Source organism: Balaenoptera acutorostrata, chromosome 1, assembly GCF_949987535.1.
Source record: "Balaenoptera acutorostrata chromosome 1, mBalAcu1.1, whole genome shotgun sequence".
Taxonomy (NCBI): Eukaryota; Metazoa; Chordata; class Mammalia; order Artiodactyla; family Balaenopteridae; genus Balaenoptera; species Balaenoptera acutorostrata.
The window spans coordinates 79,314,281-79,327,046 of NC_080064.1; the positions used below are offsets into that span (position 1 = coordinate 79,314,281).

Here is a 12,766-nt window from a genome sequence, read left to right on the forward strand (position 1 = left end):
CCAATCCAATGACTTAAAACACATAGCCTAGGTTGTGTACTGACTACCTCTCACAAAGAGTGCAGAAGCACAGTATTTTTTCTAGTATATATCTAGACATCAAATGGATAATTTGTAGCATAAATTTGTAGCTTAGAATACATCTCTTTTTTTCTAAGTTTGAGGTCCTTTTAAATTTCATTCGTAATATACATCTGGAGAATGGTAGTAGTTTTCTTCGTGTCTTTGATTGTATAATAATTCCTACTTACCAAATGTAGTTGACCAGAAAAAAAATTTATGTAGAATAAGGAATGCAAGTGGTCACGGTGATTAGCCCATCAGACAGAGTGGTGCGGAAATTATTAGGTTTATAAGGGGGACAAGGAAGGGCAATAAGAACCTTGAGGGGAAAGTAGTCTATAATATCTTATAATTTTAAGTTATGTGAGTTTCTAGGCTGTGTAAGAAATACAGGCTTAGACCATTCTCTAGGTTTAACCCCCGCCCCCCGACACACACACAAAATCAAAATGTCAAGCAATGAAAATAACAGATGTCAAACTCAGGTAACCTGGGGTCAGAATACCAAAAGGAAGTCTAGCTTGAAGCAGATGCTGAAAACAGGAATTGAGATCAGGAAACCAGAAGTCAGAGTAGGAGGGTTGAAGAATCATAACTCTTCATTATAAGACAGAACCACGCAGAGGAATCACCTGGAGAACCTGGGAGGTTTTGACACTTGGCTACAGTTTTCCCCATGTTCATTTCTGTGTACCAATAACCTTCAGTGCCCTGCAGGATCCCACCATGATATAGGTCCTAAAAGAATTTCTTTGGAGTATGTAAATAGAAAGCATGGTTCAAGATGAAGTTGGGACATGGAGATTGAGTCATGATTGCTAAGGAAAAACACATGTCAAGTTCTTGAAGTACAGTAATCACAGGACTGTGATTTATTCACTCAGCAATTATTTATTGAGCTCCTACTATCTGAGTTAAAAGCTGGGGATACATCATTGAACCTTACAGATAAAAGGTCTGTGCTCTTAGAGCTTACTGCCTCGTGGGTAGACACAGAAAATAGACAAAATAATTATATAGTACATTAAACAGAGATAAATTACATAGAGAAGAACAAAACAGGAAGTATTCTTCAGAATTGGATTCCCCAAGGATACATTTCCCAGTTCTATCAAAGCTAGCAAAGGAAAGATTAATATTTATAAAAATACAAAACATACCACATCTGAAATTCCTTCCTGTTTCTGTTAACTCTGTTGATGAGCTAAATACATTCACTGTTTCTACAACCAACCAGTAGGTTTAAAGCACAAAATGAAGTTTAATTAGCGTGGGAGAGCAGCTTTTTTACACTGAAGTACAATGAAAAATATGCCCTTACACATTTTGTTAGAGAGTTGGCCATTCATGATCAGGATGGTAGTGAGCACCTACAACAGGGAGGCTGGAAGTTATTTAAAATCTTCCCGTCCTGTTTACCTCCAGTTGGGCAGACAAGTAGAAGCCACACAAAGAGATGTGTATGTGTGTGTATGTGTGTGTGTGTGTGTGTGATAACATATAGACATTATGTTTCAGTCAACTTGATTGCCTTCATAAAAAAATTAAATTGTCTCATCTTTAAATAGAAATATTCACAAAGGCAAGTGTTAAGTGAACTCCTTTATGCAGGAGATGGACTCAGTCTACATTTACTTCTCTATTCCAAATTACCAAGTGCAAGCCTTTAAATCCAACATTGGCCAAGGTCAGCAGCAAAAACAAACAGTCTAACAAACACATATGTTCTCCTCTCCCCAGGGCTCCAGTTTATTTCCATCTGCCTACTAGACCTCACCACCTAAATGACCCACAGGTACTGCAAACTCAGTGTTTTAAAAACCACATTCATCAGCCTTCTCCACTGACCAGTTTTCACCATTGACCCTGTGGCCAAAACCAGGGTGGTCTCTTGTCCTTGAGTCTTGGCTTTCCTTAATATCTAGTCTGCCACTAGTCCTGATCAACACCTGAGTAACTCTAGAATCCATGCCCATAAACTATTTAGCAGAGTACCTGCTTGAAAGTACTAAAGAATGATTGGTACTTAAAAGTGCTTAAAAGTATTTGCTTTTATCCCCCCCTTCTCCTCACGCTTAGTCACATCTTAGTTCAAGCCTTCTTTCTTATTTTTATCCCTTGGACTATTGATCTGGTCTCTTAACCTATATCGTACAGTCCCCCTTCTAATGAACCCTCCATGCTGCTACCAAAGCAGCAAATACTAAATTTCTAAATTTGAAATTTGACACTGACCAGATCATTTCACTTCCTTGTATAAAAACCTTTATGGATTCCATAGCATGGCACCCAAGTCTCTTTATGATCTGAACCTAAATGGCCTTTTTACCTCACCTTCTTCAACTTTTCCACAGGGTTCACTCCCAAGAGCAGTACTTGGTCAAAACTGAGCTACACCAAATCCCTAATAAAGGTATAAAACCTTAATTATGTTAGTAAATTATCCTTGATTCATAGTGAAAGAGCAAATTCACCAGATTGCTCATTGATCTTCCAATGAATATTGGAATATTAACTCACACTTTATGATCAAGCCTTTCACCCAACTTTATTCCTATTTCCTTTCCTCATCTCTCCCATCAGCCAATACTTGTCTGATTTTTTCTGTTACTGCTACTTAAATTCACTCCTGTCATTTTCACTGACACTCCCCTGTTCAGGTCCTGACTACTCAGTTATTGAATTACTGCAGTAGGATCCTACCTGGTACCCTTGCCTCCATTCTGCCTCCCCTCCCTTCTCCTGCCCCAGTGTATCTCCCATGCCCCAGTAGGTTACTTTTCCTAAAACACTGCTTGCATTCTGTTTTAGAATCTATAATGGTTCTCTTTTGTGAGTCAAGTCAAGCCATACTCTTCATTCTGGAATCTTAAGTCCTAACTGTCCTTAGTGCCTCACTTATTTGTGAAGTCATCTCTGGCTATGAAGATTCCCTCCCCAGTGGGACCTGCTGCCTCATTGCTCTTCCCCACTCAAGACTCCCTGCTCTTGCCCTTCCCCAGCTGGAGGTCTTCTTCCTGATCTAGCTCCTGCATATCCCGAAAGGCTCAGATGCACGTCACCCGTGCTGCTTTCTCCATTCCCTGAACTATAATTGTTGGCCTTTTTGAGAGGCAGCTTCTGATGGTGAGAACAACACGGTATTTGCTGTCAGTTATGGGATCAAGCTCTTGTTCACCAGACATCTGATTTAGGCAGCTTATTTTTTTCTCTCTGAGCTGGTATCCTTATCGTAAAGTCAAGTGAGTGATTTAAATGACTTATGGGAAAAAATGCTCCATAAACTTTAAAGCATTATGCAGATGTATCTCATTGTTGTCTCAACTATACTGTTTAATCCTTGATTATATGTATTCCTGTTCCCTATTCATTTTGTGTATGTTTCCCACCTCCCTAACTTTGAGTATTTTAAGGGTAGATATGAGGTGAAATGCAGAAGTAAAATGAATTCTCATTTAGTGACTGTCATTCCTTCTTGTCCTATTTAGCCCACACCACAGCAAATGTTCAACACATTCTCCCGTGTCAAGAGAATCCAGTAATTACAAGCATAAAGTATCAGGCACTAGAGTGAAAGTACAGGGAGTGAGAGAGTAACCGGGAGAAAATGAGGTGACCAGAGAGAAGGAGACTGCCTAGGCAACTGGCCTGCCTCCATACTGACTTACTTTATGGGTTCATAGACGAACTCATTAGACTCTGAGGCAGTCTCTTCAGTCTATTTACACGATGGCAATAGAATTACCTCATCTTCTTAGGAGTAATACACTTCTTGCATAGAGTAGGCTCGCAAATGTTTATCGAATTCACTACCCACATGATTATGTATACTATTGTGCACACATGTTTATACAGGCACATATACATGCCAATGGATGTCACTACTTACATAGTTTTTTTTCCCTTTAAATTTCATTCTCGTGTGTAGCAGCAGTGTGTCTGCTTTGTCTGCAGAGTATCACTGATATTCGCATTTGCCTTGTGTTTGTGCAGTGTCTGACAAGGGGGTACCTGATTACTTGCTGAAGTCATAAGTAGTTTAGGAACTACCTTATTAAGATTGCTAAGAAATACCCGTACAAACATTGCGTTATTTCTCATATTAAGCTTACTCAAATCCTGCTTAAGATCAAAAATAAGAATAAAAAATAATAGTGAGAATTCATTCTGTTTTTGCACAGGTATCTTCTAGCTGCCTCTTCCACAGGCAACCTTCTAGGAATGAGGGATATGGTGGTGGAGTGCAGGGATTTATGATTCTGATTAGAAGGAAAATATGAACTGTGACAAGTCTTGTTTGATGACACTATCCTTGAACAATAAGAATAATCGTTAGATATTTATAACTCTTGCTATGTCTGGGTCACTGAGTCTTCATACTCAGTTAAAAAACAAACTAATCCAACAGTAAAATATGGTTCCTGTTTTAAAGGAGTTTATAAATTTAGAGTAAAATACAGGGAATGACAGTAATCCCAGCAAAACAGTTAGGAGAAATGGGATTTGCTTGTTACCTGAGAAGCAAAAGGTACATTTCTCCAAAGTAAGTCATTAAAGACTGTGATTGTTTTGTTGCAGGGCTGACTTAGTAGCAGGAAAATGATAGCTTAACCCTGTTCTCGGTTCACCAGGTGGGCGGGTAAACCTAGCATTTCAGATGAGCCAGCCTGGCCACAGGAAAAGGCATTTGCATTGAGGGACATTGCCAGACAACAAAATGAAGACTTCTGCTTTTGCAATTTCTCTTATTACTGCTTTCATTAAATTGATGTTTCCAAAGGAATGAGTTTTTAAATGAAATCTTAATAGTGCTTCAGCTAATTCCAAATGTACTCTTTCATTTTACTCTGCTTTCACAATGTGATCATATTTGGTTTCACTTCCTGGTTTGTCCTCACAAGGCTGTTGCTGGGAAATATTTAAATAAAATATTTATGAGACATGAATATTGTATTTTAATGGATGCATTTTGGTTTGATTTAGATTTAGTTCATGTAGTAATTTTTATAGAAATAAGATTTCTGATGCCTAAATTGGTAAGTCAGTTGCTTAGGGGGAAAAAAAAAAAAACGTTTTGCCACTGAATTTAATTAAGTTACCTTGTGTTGAAGCCTACAGAACTGTTTGATTAGGCACCAGCTGTGAATCAAGTGAAATGTAGGCCCATAATTAGAGTAATTGTAACTTGATTTTAAACAGAGGTTTGATTGCATGATGAGTGACATAATGCCTAATGATTTTTCCAAAAGAAAGGCCTAGTATACTCTTGGGCTGATGGCTTGCTCAGGGTGTATCTAACATGGCCACTAGTGTATCAGGCACCACTGTGTGTGTGTGTGTGTGTGTGTGTGTGTGTTTTAAATGACTGTTCTTATGTGTTATAACATTGCATGAAATATTTGGCTACTAATTCTAAAACTGATATTTTTATCCCAATGCATCTAATTTCCACCAAAGTATTCAAGTACCATCTAGTGTAGAAAACCTAATCAAATCCATTTCTCTTTTGAAAACATCAATTAAGACTTTTAGGAAAAGTCTGCTCCCTCAAAATCTAATTGTTTTGTCCAGTTGCATCATTTTACTGGCTAATCTGAAAGCGTAATTTTTTTAAGCATAACTACTTTTCTACTTGATATTTTAATTATGAAGTCCTTTATGTTTTATTTTACAAGGTGATCTGATATATACCCTAATACAGAATTAGGCTTCCTGCTCTCATTCTCAGATCCCTTCCAATGAATTCTTCCTGATGCTTTCAAATTAATTTCCCTAATATACACTAATATGTCCTGAAATGTATTTTTTTCCAGCATTCCTCTGCTCAGATACCATCAGTGATTCCCTACTGCTTATATGATCAAATCTAAATTCCTTTCTGCTCTCATAAAAATATATGACTATTAATTCTACAAGTGATATTTTTATCTGAAAACAATTATTTCTCAGGTGCCTGTTATATGCTAAGGGCTGAGCTGTGTCTTGAAAAATTCTTAGCCTGACATTCTAGATTTTATTTGACCCAAATCTACTTTCCACTCTTATGTCCATTATTACTGTCTCAAAACTTCCACTCAATCCACACATGTCTCTTCACTAACTCCTTAAATTCACCTTGGCTTCCTCCTATTTGTTCCTTTATTGTTTGTTTGTTCCTCATTCCTTCACATAAAATACTAATCTTCCCTTCTACCACTCATCCCTTCACCTCCCATTTATATAAATCCTATGCACTTTTCTTGGTCCAACTCATAACACCTGTGCAATGAGTATTATTTCTTTGGCATATATTGCCTTAAAACATAACTGTGTAATCCATTTGTTTGACCTTTCTTGTATTCATGCTTTATTTACCAAAGCATAAGGTCTTTTTGAAGTTCATGTTTAAGTTTGACACCTTTCTGTCCCCTTCAGAATCTGGGAAGATGATGCTTTGCACCCAGCAGAAGCTAGGTCATGATTGTTGAGGATACTTAGTGGACGCAAGATGTGACAATCCTATACTCTCTTGGTACCCCATCTCTGGCCATGACACAAGTTGGTGGCACATAGGGCCCTCTTCATTTCTGTCTCTGTTCAACTAACAGTGACTAAGTTGTTGCCTTCCTTCAGTGAATAATACTTCCCACAATGGAAACACACAATGTTGTCAAATGTAAATAAAAAAATGTTATTTCTTGTGTATGGGTTAGGGGAAAAAAATGGAGACAGGAAGAAAAGACACCATTAGCTTTCTTGCTGCAATCCTTCTACCTTCAAGTTTGTTGCTAAGAAATAACCGTAGATTCATTTGCTGTGCACAAAGGAGAAACCTAGGTCACTGACAGGAGATGATGCGTGCTGTGCAGCTGGATTTGTCACTGAGCCAGACCACGCCCACCCTCATTTAGAAGTCTTGTGTCAAACTTCCAGACTGGGAATGTGGCATTTTTTTCCTGGGAAACCATCACAGTTCCAGAGAGAACATGGCTTCTCTTCTTTGCTCACACCAAGTGAAGCTGCAGAGTCCTCTGAATTCTAAAGCCCAAGGCCAACCCAATATGCAGAAACCCTACCACTCACCTTCTTTGGAATGTGGACAATCTACCTGATTCCTGTTAGTTCTTTGTGGGTTCTTTTAGAAGCCTGACCTTACTCTTATCACTTCAGTATCCCCAGAGCTGCCTCAAATTATTCTTAAGGCCATGGCTAAGCTAAATCTCTTTTCTCTTTTTGATAGGGCTGGAATAGAGACTTTATCTCCTAAAGGATTCAGGGACCTTTGCCTGTCATGTGGAATTAGGTGATTTGAAGATAAGGTACTGTGGTGATTATAGGAAGTTGTTCTGGTCTTTGCTCCAAGCAAGCGGGGGAGGGGGTTCTAATTTTAATTATTTTAATGTTCATTTAATATTTACTAGCAGCTTCTGCCTACTAAGCCCTGGGGATACAATGACGAGCATGAGACATGTAGACCAGACCTCCTAGAGCTTATACTTTAGTGGGAGAGAAGTAAACCTCAATTGAACAATTACACGAAGGTGTGTGCTAAGTGCTGTGAAAACAAGGAATAGAGAACTAAAAGAACACATTGTGAAGGGCCTGGTCAGAGAAGGGGTCCCTTAAGACATAACTTCTCTAAGTCATTAACTCAGGACGTCCGGTGGCTTAAATGACTGCCTGCTCTGTTTGGCCCTTGCAGGTGAGCTTGGCCTTCTAAGTGGACTGCTTGGCACTGTTTCAAATTGCAACTAGTTTGAATAAGAATTAGCCCTCCTGTAAGACTATTCTCATGCAGTGGGAGGCTATGAGTGGTATAATAAGAAATACATTTATATTTGGTCTTTGCCCTCAGCTTCTGGCACAGAGCTCCTAAAACCCTTGGAATTTCCTGACAGGAGCATTTTTTATTACTCATGGTGAGCCCCTTTCAGCCTTACCTGGCTTTATGCTAATGGGGTGACTCTGGGTGGGCCCCTAGGGAGCTTCAGGATGAGGGCTGGTTGCCAGAGGGACCAGCCAGGTGACTAGAGGGTTGGAACTTTCAGTCTACCCCCTGACCTCTGAGGACAGGGGAAGGACTAGAGATTTTCAGTCTCCAATGTCCAGTGATTTAATCAATGATGCCTATGTAATGAAACTTCCAGAAACACCCCTAAATGACAGAATCTGGGAGCTTCCAGGTTAGTGAACATACCGAGGTTCTGGGAGGGTGGCGTACTCAGACGGCGCATGAGAGCTCCACACACACCACCAAATACCTCTCCCCATGCATCTCTTCCATTTGACTGTTGCAGAGTTGTATCCTTTACAATAAACCGGTAAACCTAAAGTGTCTTCCTGAGTCCTGTGAGTCCTTCTAGTGAATTGTCAACCTTGAGGAGGGGGTTGTGGGAGCCCCTGAATTTGTAATTAAGTTGGACAGAAGTGTGGGTAATCTGAGTACCTGGGACTTGAGACTGGCATCTAAAGTGGGGGCAGTCTTGTGGGACTGAGCACTTAGACCTGTGGAATCTTGCACAAACTTAAGTATCAGGATAGGATTGCATCGCAGGACACCCAGGTGGTGTCAGAGAAGGTAATGTCAGAAAAAGAGACAACTCCCTATGTTTACCCTAAATGGAGACCAGACATTTTTCTGCTCCAGCAGAGGAGCAAATGAAAACCAATGTTTTTGACCACCAGCAGCCATTAACCAAGTTGCAAACATGAAGCACTGATTTAACACCAAGGTGAAAGTGGACTTTTTACCTGAAACATAGATGACATAAGAGCTGGGTTTTTTTCGAAACTGACCTATTTCTCTCTTAATGCTCTTGCTCAATCCTTTACTTCCACACCTTCTTCCAGCGAAAATAGGAGCTGGAAGAGGTAAGCAGTCTTGGCTGACCGTAATGTTTTGAAAGTCCTCTCTGGGTAGGGCAGACAGGTATGGCTGCAGTTCATTGGCACTGTGAGCCAGAGGTTGCAGGTGTTGTTTTCTTCTTGCTTTTTTAAATCCCTAGTTGATAGTGTGAATGGTCCATTTTCAGTCCATTATTGCAAGGTGGATTTGGAGAAGAACTTTCTGCTCAGGTTATTGTCTTCTCACAGTGAAGAGACTACTGCCAGTTTTGTGTTTTGGTCACATATTGCTACCTGGACCCCTGTGCCTTTCTAAAAAATTCTTTTTGACTTTGTAGTAGGACTTAAGTGTGAGGGGGTGTCAGTGACCTTGTAACACTTGCCGTTTTGTTTCCTTGGAACCAAGGTGGTGTCAATAAGGCTCACTTTATGGGTTGTTTTGTTTCAGTTTAGGATAATGCTCCAAGGTCAAAAGCATCCCCTTCTAAAATTACTTTACTGGCAAAAAAAAAAAAAAAAAATGGTTTTCTCTAATGAGTTCCCCTTTACATTTATGTGCACCTTTAATGATTTCAGAATGCTTCCACAGTATTTCTTTTACCACTACTGTCAGCTCAGGGCCAGTATGATTGGCCACGTTTTGAAGCCAAGGACATGGCGGCCTGGACTGGGCGAGTGGTTTGCTTAAGCCCATGCAGATGGCGGTGGAGACAGGCCTGGAATCGTTTCAGGGCATGTTTTCCACACCGGGAGCAGAGAAAACCAGCCCCTACCTCTTACCCTCACTTGTGGGGGGAGTGGAGGGTTAGGGGAACAAAAGATATGAAGATGAATAAAAAGTGGGCAGTTTGCAGTTACCTAAAGCAGCTCCAGAACATTCACAGGGCAACATCGCAGCAGGAGGAGTAATCATCACTCTGTGCTTCCAGAATTGACTGCCCTACCGATGACTGCTGCTGACCAGGAAGTAGAATAAAACTTCTGTAAAAATGCCTGATATCTGGGAGCACAGACACCAGTAACATGTAGATAAAAACAGAGCCGGAGGCTTTAAAAATTCCTTCCCCTCACAGCGGTAGTCCAAACTGTATCAGAATCCATGACACGAGCAGCATGAGCTGAAGTTAAAGGCAGCCATATCCAACTTGTGAGGTTGTGTGCGTGCCCAGGGTGAGCCACGTGGCCATGTGATTCTTCCTACTCCAGCTGTCCTCAAGTGAGTGGTGATCACAGAATATGTCCAGTCTGCCCAGCCTTTTGCGGTCAGACACTAGCATTCCTGGGAAGGAAATAGCAAGAGCTAATAAAACCACAAGAGAAGCTGGATAGTACTCGTTTCCATCGTGTGCCAGTGCCAGCTGCTGCCCCCCACCACCTCCCTGAGACATTGTCCTTATAATAACAAATAACCAAATCAGGAGGTGATGTGTTTTAGAAAGAGCTCTCTGGCTGCAACATGGAAATGGGACTAAGGAAGGGAAGAGAGGAGAGTATTTCAGCCGTCTTCCCCAAAGATGAGGCAGGCTCCACCCAAGGCAGTGGTAGCAGGGATGCAGAAGAAGGGAGTAGTTTAAGAAAAGAACCAATTGATTTCAGAGAATAGAGGAAAAGAAGGTTTGGGGTTAGGTGCCTGAGCTCTTGATGTTGCTGTCAACCTTCAGCATCATTCAGCTATCAGTGTTAGTGTTGCTTCCAATATTCAGGCACTCAGGAAGAGCAGATTTGGTGTGGGTGTGAGAAGAAATGGCAGGTTCAGTTTGGGACATGCTGAGTTTAAGTTTTCTACACATCTCAGTGTATAGCTGGGAAGATAGCAGGGAGATGATTCTGCAGTTTAGGATTAGGGAGCTGGGCTTGTCATATAATTTTGGGGAATCATCTACAGGGAGGTGGTGGATAATTCCTTTATCTTATTTTTTCAAATTTATTTGATTTATTTATTTTTGGCTGTGTTGGGTCTTCGTTGCCGCGCATGGGCTTACTCTAGTTGCAGGGAGCGGGGCCTACTCTTCGTTGGGGTGCACAGCCTTCTCATTGCAGTGCTTCTCTTGTTGCAGAGCACGGGCTCTAGGTGTGAGGGCTTCAGTAGTTGTGGCTTGCGAGCTCTAGAGCGCAGGCTCAGTAGTTGTGGCGCACGGACTTAGTTGCTCCGTGGCATGTGGGATCTTCCCGGGCCAGGGCTCGAACCCATGTCCCCTGCATTACCAGGCAGATTCTTAACCACTGCGCCACCAGGGGAGCCCTGGATAATTCTTAAGAATAGAGGATGTCATCCCAGGAGAGCATGTGCATGAGCAGAGAAGCTACTGGTCAGTGCCTGAATCCTGGCGAACCCCGCTGCCTGAGAGATGGTAGTATTAGGACCCTTCCAAGGTTCCCTCTTACCTTTTTCCCTTCAATTAAAATCAATGCTTTCCTCATATGCTTGACCTGATGACCTTCTTTTCTTGCTATGACCCACTTTTTCTCTCTTTTTGGCCAGCCCAATTTATTAGTTTCCAACTGCAGATCATTCAGTGTGCTCTCTTTCTAAGGAAACATGCAGCAGCCATCGTCGGGTTAATGCTTTTCCTGGTGCTGTCACCTTCTTCTTTCAAAGCCCTTCTTGATTCTCACCACTCCATAGGAGTCTCTTCAGATTAGGTCTCCCTTAGCTCCAGCGGCAATTCATCAACTCGCGGGATAGTGGAATGCAGGAAGTGGAGGGTCCAGCTATCATTTGTCTCTCTCTCGAACATGACAAGTGAGGGGGAAGTCAAGTCAGATGATGTGAGATGACTGGCCCAACACTATACTGTCAGTTAAATGTAAAGTAGAGAGTAGAAATTGGGTCTCCTGACACCTAGTCAGGGGTTCTTTCTGTTAGGGTGTGATGCCTCATAGTCTTCTTCTGTGTGCCATGGTGATGGTTACTTTCCTTCATTTAAACATCCCGTTTCATTACTACATTCCCTCATCCTTCTTCAGTATAGCCCTATAGAGAGGCAGAGCAGCTATTGCTCTTATTAAATTGGCTCTCATTTGATATGGATCACTACCTTTATTCACTCGTGCCTTGAATGGACATTTCTACCACACATAATCCAGAGACCAAGGAAGTAACAAGGCAGTCCTACAAAAATACGTGTTATTATGAAAGCCTCAGGGATTGATTGATTGACTAGTGTAAGTGCCTGATAAGTATGTCTGCTATCACTAAGGTAAAGGATTATGATGGCTCTTCTCTAACCACTTACACACACACACACACACACACACACAATCTCTCTGCCTTACCACCAACCTCTCCCTCACCCGGACTCGCACCCTATAAGGCTGTCCTAGATGCTTTCTGCTGAACTGACCTCTAAATAAAAGAAGATTAACAAGAGGATCAAATACTTTGCAAATTCATCTCAAGTTATTAATGATTGTTGTAAACATGTGGGTGCTTCAGTGGTTATTTTAGGAGAAAAAAAAGATCTCATGTGTGTGTTTACCTAGCTAGTCACTAGAAGATATTTGAATGTGTTAGCTTCATGTATGGCTGTTTATCTAGTATAAAAGAGACCCACACCTTTTCTAGGCAAATTAGTGAGATCATATCTCCCCCACCCAAATCCTTCCAATTAAAGGTAACAAAAAATTGATAATGAAATATTTAGTATTTATTATAATAACCTATGAATTATGGACAAAGCAAATTTGACACAGTAAAATAATATTTTTATGTGTTGGTATGTTTTCTAGTACATGGGGGCCTGCTGTATATTTATTTTGTGTAATCCTTTTGTGTTCATTTTAAAGCAGTCAGAACAGTCTTCCTGTTTTACATGATAGATTTTTTTTGTGGTAAAATATATGTAATATAAAATTAACGATTTTAACCATTTTAAAGTGT

General features: G+C 40.8%; 1 protein-coding gene across 6 annotated transcripts in view; it reads left to right on the top strand.

Annotated features, from left to right (window-relative positions):
* Positions 1–12,766, top strand: part of LRRC8B (leucine rich repeat containing 8 VRAC subunit B) — a 73,614-nt gene that overhangs the window by 20,596 nt on the left and 40,252 nt on the right. The window contains exon 2 of one of the 6 annotated variants that reach the window (XM_057553353.1): positions 7,283–7,361. The exons of the other annotated variants lie outside the window; for them this stretch is intronic. The gene's annotated coding sequence lies outside the window, so the exon portion shown is untranslated. The remainder of the gene's footprint in view (positions 1–7,282; positions 7,362–12,766) is intronic. 6 annotated transcript variants of the gene reach the window in all.